Raw genomic sequence first — 8,378 nt, 5'->3', positions numbered from 1 at the left:
CAGTCACTGAGGTAACATCAAATACCTCTCAACCCATGACGTTTCATTTCGTTTCCACTTCCCCTTCTCGGAGTTCCGCTTTTTGAAAGGTAGTAATCATTTGAGAGTAACCATTGTCAGAAGACGATCTACGAGATGCGTTTACACGTGTTTTTCACCACGTAAAACGAAACATGGGTTTGCGCACTATCACATCGGCGTTGACGAACGTCCTTCGTTGAGGTCAAGTGAAACTGAATTCCAGCCTTCAGATGGGATCTCTCGCAATTGGAATGGAGCCATCTGTAATGTATACAAATCATTTACCCAGCCCCAAATGCATGAAACAGAATTCTGAGTAAAAATAGCTCACATTAACTTATTTTGCAATCTTCGAGTCAAAGTTCCAGGGACGTAAAGTAGAAAAAACAACAATAGACATGAAATTGGCGAGGACTAACTAGTATATCCTTTATCTACCTGAATGTCATGGTAGTAAAGCAGTGTCACACAATGATCATCACCGTCATATTCTGAGTAATTTCTATTTAATAATATTTTGTTACAAAATCTATTTTCATATTCAGAATCCAACTGAAAGGTATACACAGAGTGAAAAAGTATTAACGTATTCACAGAATACCGAAAGACATCGGTGGACATGCGAATGTCTAACTACGAAGCATGACCTCTTCCATTATGTGCGCTAGTTCAAATCCACCGAATCCTTCACTTCTCGTTGAAAAAGAGGCCCACTGGTAACTGCATGTCCCTTGGAGTTGGTAGTTTTCGGAAGCTAATGTAAGATTACAAATAACGAAAATATAAACTTCCAAATTTTCATGTAGTAAATAGCTTAATTCTATGGGTTACACGACAACAAGTTTATGAGATTAATGCAACACAGCATCCTCCGGTGTGGTAATTGTAAGACATAATTTTTTTGTCAGTCGTAACAATTACGACTCAAGAGGATACACGAGCGAACCAACCGGATATATTTGAGATTGTATATCACACTGATCACAGTGATACACCGTCTGAACATGAAGCCGAAATCGCTTTGAAATAGAAAGCGAATAAATGAAAAACCATTTAAAATAGCTAAGAGTGAAGGAATAGTGAGAGAATAGCAGCGTGGATTGGCTCCGCGGTTTAAGGCCCTATGTTACGGATTGCGGGGTCACAACCGGCAGAGTTCCGAGTCCTCCCTCGGGCAATGGGTGTCAGTGTTGTCCTAAGCGTAAGTTAATTTAAGTTATTTTAAGTATTGTGTAAGTCTAGGGACCGATAACCTCAGCAGTTTGATCCCTTAGGAACCGACACACATACGAACATCTGCGATAATGGACTTCGTTCTCCAAAACATAGGTGAGTAATTTTTCTACCATGGTTCAGACCCACAGTAAGCAGATCCAGGTCTCAGATTTCCTTCGAGAAAACTTAATTTATGACAAACGTTGAGTCATCATCGAGAATGCTACACGGGGAAGAACGGCAAATGAAACTGACTGAGAATGGTTCAAATGGCTCTGAGCACTATGCGACTTAACTTCTGAGGTCACCAGTCGCCTAGAACTTAGAACTAATTAAACCTAACTAAGCTAAGGACAACACAGACATCCATGCCCGAGGCAGGATTCGAACCTGCGACCGTAGCGGTCGCCAGGCTCCAGACTGTAGCGCCTAGAACCGCACTGCCACTCCGGCCGGCTGACTGAGAAGTTTAAGTAACTAAGAGAATGGATAGAGCCAAAAACTTCTCAGAAAGTAGCCTTGGCACACCAATCAGAGAAATATGAACAACATATCAACTAATCAGAAGCGTCTACAGGAAGAAATCTGTGTCAATTAGTGCCAACACAGGAAATGAGAGAAAGAGGCATCCGGAGAATATTCCTGGGTTCAGTTGAAGAAATTGATAAATTAAGGGAATGACATAACCATTTACTTCATAGACATGTAAGAAAACAAATACAGCTAAAGGTAGAAAAATTAATTAAATGTTTAAACCTGTTGAAAAATTCACGGCACAGTTCATACGATAAGGGTGTTCTTCTATAATCAAATTTCTCGTGCGAGCCTTACGAGATGGGTCAACCATGACTTCCTCTGCTTTCTCAACATTAAAAGGAAGTAGGTGTAATTCATTGAGAAAGGAAACGACCTGCAATAAGTGAGAGTAGCACAGGACTATTTCCATAAACGAATTACCGCTCAAGAAGTAAATCCAATACCGCCTTTATTCCAAGAAAAGCCGCACTACAAACTGGCAAGACGTACGCTGAAGTGAAGAAGGAACAGAATTGGAAACGAATGCAGATGAAAGGGTTGTGGGCGAAAAACCATTGTAGCGCACGGTGCGCGAATACCCATTGTTATTCATCCAGTATTTTGGATTACAGCACTTAATCCCTTGCAACAGACTTTACACATAATATCAAATGTGTAGTAGTAGTAATAGCTCTATTGATCAGTAGATCTCTTTTTATAAGGATATAGATCATGTCAAAGTATTAACAAGTTCAGACCAATTTCAAAAAAACTGATTCGTATACACATTGATTTAAAGACTTCTAGTAGGACATAATCATTAGATTTACTCCTGGTATACTACACGTTTTTACAAATAACTTATTAAATAATGTAATGCCACACTGGTCACTCATATCTCACTATCAGTCACTGCACACCCTATACACACAGCGTTTCGTAACACTTCAATCACTACACACACTCTCTCCACACACACACACACACACACACACACACACACACACACTGGTGATCTTCTGGGCCATTTTCTGTACCGCAACTGCCGGCCGGTGTGGCCGTGCGGTTCTAGGCGCTTCAGTCTGGAACCGCGTGACCGCTACGGTCGCAGGTTCGAATCCTGCCTCGGACATGGATATGTGTGATGTCCTTAGGTTAGTTAGGTTTAAGTAGTTCTAAGTTCTAGGGGACTGATGACCACAGATGTTAAGTCCCATAGTGCCCAGAGCCATTTGAACCATTTTTTTTGTACCGCAACTTCCCATTTGCTATCCTGAAAAACTGAGTCAGCATCCCTCTATAATGAGTGAGATGTTGAGCTCAGAAAGAGGAAGATGTGTTAGTATCGTGCTATGCATAGCTCGGGGTAAGTACTTCTAGAAATGGAAAAAGGAAGGGAAAAAACATAGTGTGAAGGTGTTAAGTAGAATGTTGGATGTTTTATAATCATTATTATTATTTACTTATACAACATTTTCTTTACCAAACCGATACTCGGTTTTTTTTATTGAAGTATTACTTAATCCTTCAGTGTGTAAATTGTGTTGCATAACAGGTACATTTTAGCTGCCCTTTTAAGTAAGTATATTTTTGTAATTTCTTTAATCTCTTTTGGTAATTTATTATGCGGTTTCATTCCTTGATAGAAAATGCTGTTTTGAGTGTTGTGTTTATTTTTTCTTGGTAAATGTAAGTTGAGTCCAGCCCTTGTTCCATGGACATAGCTGTCTGTGCAGTAATTACCAATGTTATTTTTGATGTGCACCACTGACTGATAAATGTATTCACATGGAGAAGTTAAACCAGTGTTTTGAACAGATATATACAGTGAGTTCGACTGCTATTTTTGGTTTTCATTCTTATGGCTGTTTTCTGGAGTTTGAAAACTGTGTTATTATTATTTTTTAATTTGTTCGCCAAAAAAGAATGCCATAGCTAAAAATTGAGTGTAAATATGAATAGTATGTAACTAAGGGACACTGCATGTTGAACACTGATGATAGTATTCTAAGTGCATAATGTGCTGATGACATTGTTTGCATGTAGATTTGTGTGTTCACATCACTTCAACTGAGAATCAATATTCATTCCTAGATATTCTGCATTTGTTATGCACTCTATAGAGGTGCCATCTACATTTAATTTGAGAATTGTCATTTTTCCTCTTCCAACTGTAATTCATGGCTTTAGTTTTCTTAATGTTACATGTCACTTTATTGCCTATCTTCCAATCATAAACTACTTTCAGTGTTGCATTTGCTTTCTCTGCCAGGAGTTCTGTTGTTTTCTCAGTGATTATAATATTGCTGTCATCAACAAAGAGAATTTTTTCACCATGAGTAACATTACTGGGAAAGTCATTGATGTATATCAGGTTTAGTATTGTTCCTGATATGCTACCTTGCGAAATCCGTATATTAGTGTATTTTGTTTCTGGTAAATGTTTTACTAAATGTTTAGATCTATTTGAAGTATGTGTTATCTCTAATCTTTGTACCCTATCTGCTATGTATGATCAAAACCAGTCATTAGCTACCCCTCTTATTCCTAATGCTTCTAATTTATTTAATAGAATCTTGTGATCGACTGTATCAAAGGCCTTAGACAAACACTCATCATAGCATCAAGTACGTCTTTTGAGATTCCATATTTTGGCCACTCTGGAAACAGAATGGTAATTTGGTTAACAGATTGTATATATTCAGGTAAGTCATTAATCTGTCTTACATAATTGCTTCTATTATTTTTTAGAATGGTGACAGCAGGGAGATGGCCAGTAAGCAGTACCTTTCTTAAGCAAAGGTACAACTATTGCCAGTTTTAACTGCTCTGGAAATGTCCCTGATGTGAAGGATTCATTTATTATATATGTTAAGGGGCTTTGTATAATCCCTATGCAATGTTTCAGTACACACATTGGCACTAAGCCTACCAACTTTCATTTTTAGCTTTTGAACAGTTTTATTGACTTCATTCTCTGTGGTTGGAAGTAGCTTTCATTGTATTTAGTGCAACATCGTTTACAGGTGTTATACTTGTTTTGGGGGAATATTTATTTGTAACGTCTCTACAATACTTGAAAAATGCTCACTTACATAGTTTGGTATGTGTTGTGGATCATGTATTACCTTATCTCCCTCCCTTAGCAGTATGTTATTCTGTGTTTCCTTGCATCTCCCCGTTTCCTTTTTTATAACATCCCAGATTGCTTTGCTTTTATTCTCTGCATTATATATTATTTTGTCATTAAATGACTTTTTGTAGCATTCAGCACTTTCCTATAGATCTTTTTGTACCTGTGATAAAGATTTAAGAATTATGGATCATTGCGACTCTTATTCATGGAACTGAGGTATTGAAGTGTTTTAGAGGACTTCTTAAAACCTGCTATTATCCATTTGTTTTTGTGAGATGTTGATACAGACATGCATACTTTTGGAAATACGTTTTCTCAGTTCAGTTTAAATCATTTAGAGAATTTCATAGTCATATTGGTTTCCTTATACTCTTCATCTCAGCTTTGTTTGCTAGTTCATTTGAAAATTCTTTTATTCTGATTTCTGATAGATGTCTTTTGTAGACTTGGAGTTTAGGGATCGATTCGACGACTGATTTTGCTGTTGTTATTTGACATCGATTGTCTTACAGTCTAAATCTTTTATTGCTACATCACATTTTTCCCTGTTCATATTTGTGGCCACATGATCAATTACTGATGCAGTCATTGTTGCAACCCTTGTTGCACTATTGACCAATAGGGATATGCCAAAACTTTGAAGGATATTTATGAGGGTGCTGCTCGATTCATTTATAATGTTGATGTTAATGTCGCCACATAGAATTATGTTGACTAAGATCAGTAACTCTGATAATAAAATTAAAGCAATTGGTAATAGTATTGAAAGGAAAACAGGGCAACCCAGAGCACAGGAAGTCTTTAGTGCCATAAAACTGAAGTGTACCAACAAACAATCAGAAATGTAAAATATTTTCAATAATCATTTTTTAAATGTTCTGGAGAAAATAGGATCTAGATCTTCACTAGAAGAGGCAAGGCTACTAATAGAAGAGGCCATACCTGTGCAGTTTGAACCAACTGTAATTCCACCAACCTCTCCCTCTGAAATCAGGAAAATAATAAACTCACTGAAAAGTAAAAGCTCTTACAGAATTGATGGCATTTCCAGCAAGATACTTAAAGCTTGTTCCCCACAGATAAATATGATTCTCAGCCACGTATGTAATAGCTCTTTGGAGGAGGGTGTATTCCCCAATAGACTGAAATATGCCATTGTAAAACCATTACATAAAAAGGGGGATACACTGGATGTCAACAACTACCGCCCAATCTCTCTTCTGACAGCTCTATCAAAATTTTTTGAGAAAGTAACGTATTCAAGAGTAGCCTCCCATATTTGTAAAAATAGAGTACTAATAAAATGTCAGTTTGGTTTTCAGAAAGGCTTTTCAACAGAAAATGCTATATACGCTTTCACTGATCAAATATTAAATCCTTTGAATAACTGGACATCACCCATTGGTATTTTTTGTGATCTCTCAAAGGCCTTTGATTTGTGTAAATCATGGAATTCTTTTAGATAAGTTAAATCATTATGGCTTGAATGGGGCAGTGCACAAATGGTTTAATTCATACTTAACTGGAAGAATGCAGAAAGGTGAAATAAGTGGTTCATGTAATGTTAAAACAACAGCTGATTCTTCAAACTGGGAGCTATCAAGTACGGGGTCCCACAGGGTTCAGTCTTAGTTCCTTTACTGTTCTTGATATACATCAATGACTTACCATTCCACATCGATGAAGATGCAATGTTAGTTCTTTTTGCTGATGATACAAGTATAGTAATAACATCCAAAAACCAAGAACTAAGCGATGTAATTGTAAATCATGTTTTTCACAAAATTATTAAGTGGTTCTCAGCAAACGGACTCTCTTTAAATTTTGATAAAACACAGTATATACAGTTCCGTACAGTTAATGGCACAACTCCAGTAATTAATATAGACTATGAACAGAAGTCTGCAGCTAAGATAGAATTTTAAAATTTTTTAGGTTTTTCCATTGATGAGAGCTTACACTGGAAGCAACACATTGATGGTCTGCTGAAGCGTCTGAGTTCAGCTATTAGGGTTATTGCCAATTTTGGTGATAAGAATCTCAGTAAATTAGCATACTATGCCTACGTTCACTCACTGCTTTCGTATGGCATCATATTCTGGGGTAATTTATCGTTGAGTAGAAATGTATTTATTACCCAAAAATGTGTAATGAGAATAATTGCTGCAGCCCACCCACGGTCATCTGGCAGACATCTATTAAGGATCTAGGGATCCTCACAGTAATCTCACTTATTCACTTTAGGCAGGGGAACCTGTTGTTTGGATTTATTCTAAAACGACCTACTTTTCCTATCAGTGACAATAAGTATTTGACCATGTATGGCCCCATATTCATTCATGAATCAGCTGTATCAATCTTCCCTTCCCAGTACTGTTTTGGTGTAGGCCATGCCTAGTAAAACCTGGTTAACTTCTCGCTGACGACCACGCTAAAATGATAAAAAGAAAAAAAAAATTATCGCTTACTACATTTTCGCTGCTCATACAGCGAAACTGACAGTGAAACTGTCATGTGAAATATTTCGTTTTAATATTATACTTCTTTACTACACAATTTGCCGACAGTATTCACATGGACCACTGAAAGCACAAACAAAAAAACTGATCTACAATACATTAATTGACGATTGGGCAGTTGGAATTATTTCTTCATTCCCCACCCACAGGTTTTGGAAATAGTCTACTCATAATTGCGACAGTATGGTATCTTTCTCGTCTTTCTTGAGAACCTTTATTATTACATAAGTATTTAAATTTTTTCAATGACATTGTGTTCTATATTTCCAAGGGATGCCTCACAACTCTTCCCTTAACCCTAGCAGTTCAAAAATGGCTCTGAGCACTATGGGACTTAACATTTGAGGTCATCAGTCCCGAAGAACTTAGAACTACTTATACCTAACTAACCTAAGGACATCACACACATCAATGCCCGAAGCAGGATTCGAACCTGCGACCTTAGCGGTCGCGCGGTTCCAGACTGAAGCGCCTAGAGCCGCTCGGCCACTCTGGCCAGCTAACCCTAGAAGTAGCAAGACACTTTCCATAACGTACATTACAAGTGGGGTCGGGGGAGAAAATATTGTGACCACAAAAAATGTAAAATAAAATACAAAATGAAGAAGTCGTTAATTGTTGTTGAATTACATTAACAACATGATTTTAAAGAGAGGCTGAAGCGCCAATGTGGGTCACAGACTGAAAATACCATTTAGCACGCCCTTAGCAATACCGATGCATTTTCAATAACGTGTATTACTGACTCCATGACAACTACAAAAAATAATGCACGCTCCTAGTAGCTGTGTGGTCAGCGCGACGGAATATCTATCCTGAGGGCACGGGTTCAGTTCCAGGCTGTGTCGAAGTTTTTCTCCGCTTAGTGAGTGGGTGTTGTGAGGTTCTAATCACCATCATTTCATCCCCATCGACGCGCAAGTCTCCTAAGTGGCGTTAGATCGAAAGACTTGTGCCCAGCGAACGGTCTA

This window comes from Schistocerca serialis, chromosome 7 (assembly GCF_023864345.2).
Source record: "Schistocerca serialis cubense isolate TAMUIC-IGC-003099 chromosome 7, iqSchSeri2.2, whole genome shotgun sequence".
NCBI classification, from domain to species: domain Eukaryota; kingdom Metazoa; phylum Arthropoda; class Insecta; order Orthoptera; family Acrididae; genus Schistocerca; species Schistocerca serialis.
Note: the sequence above shows the minus strand (reverse complement) of the source record.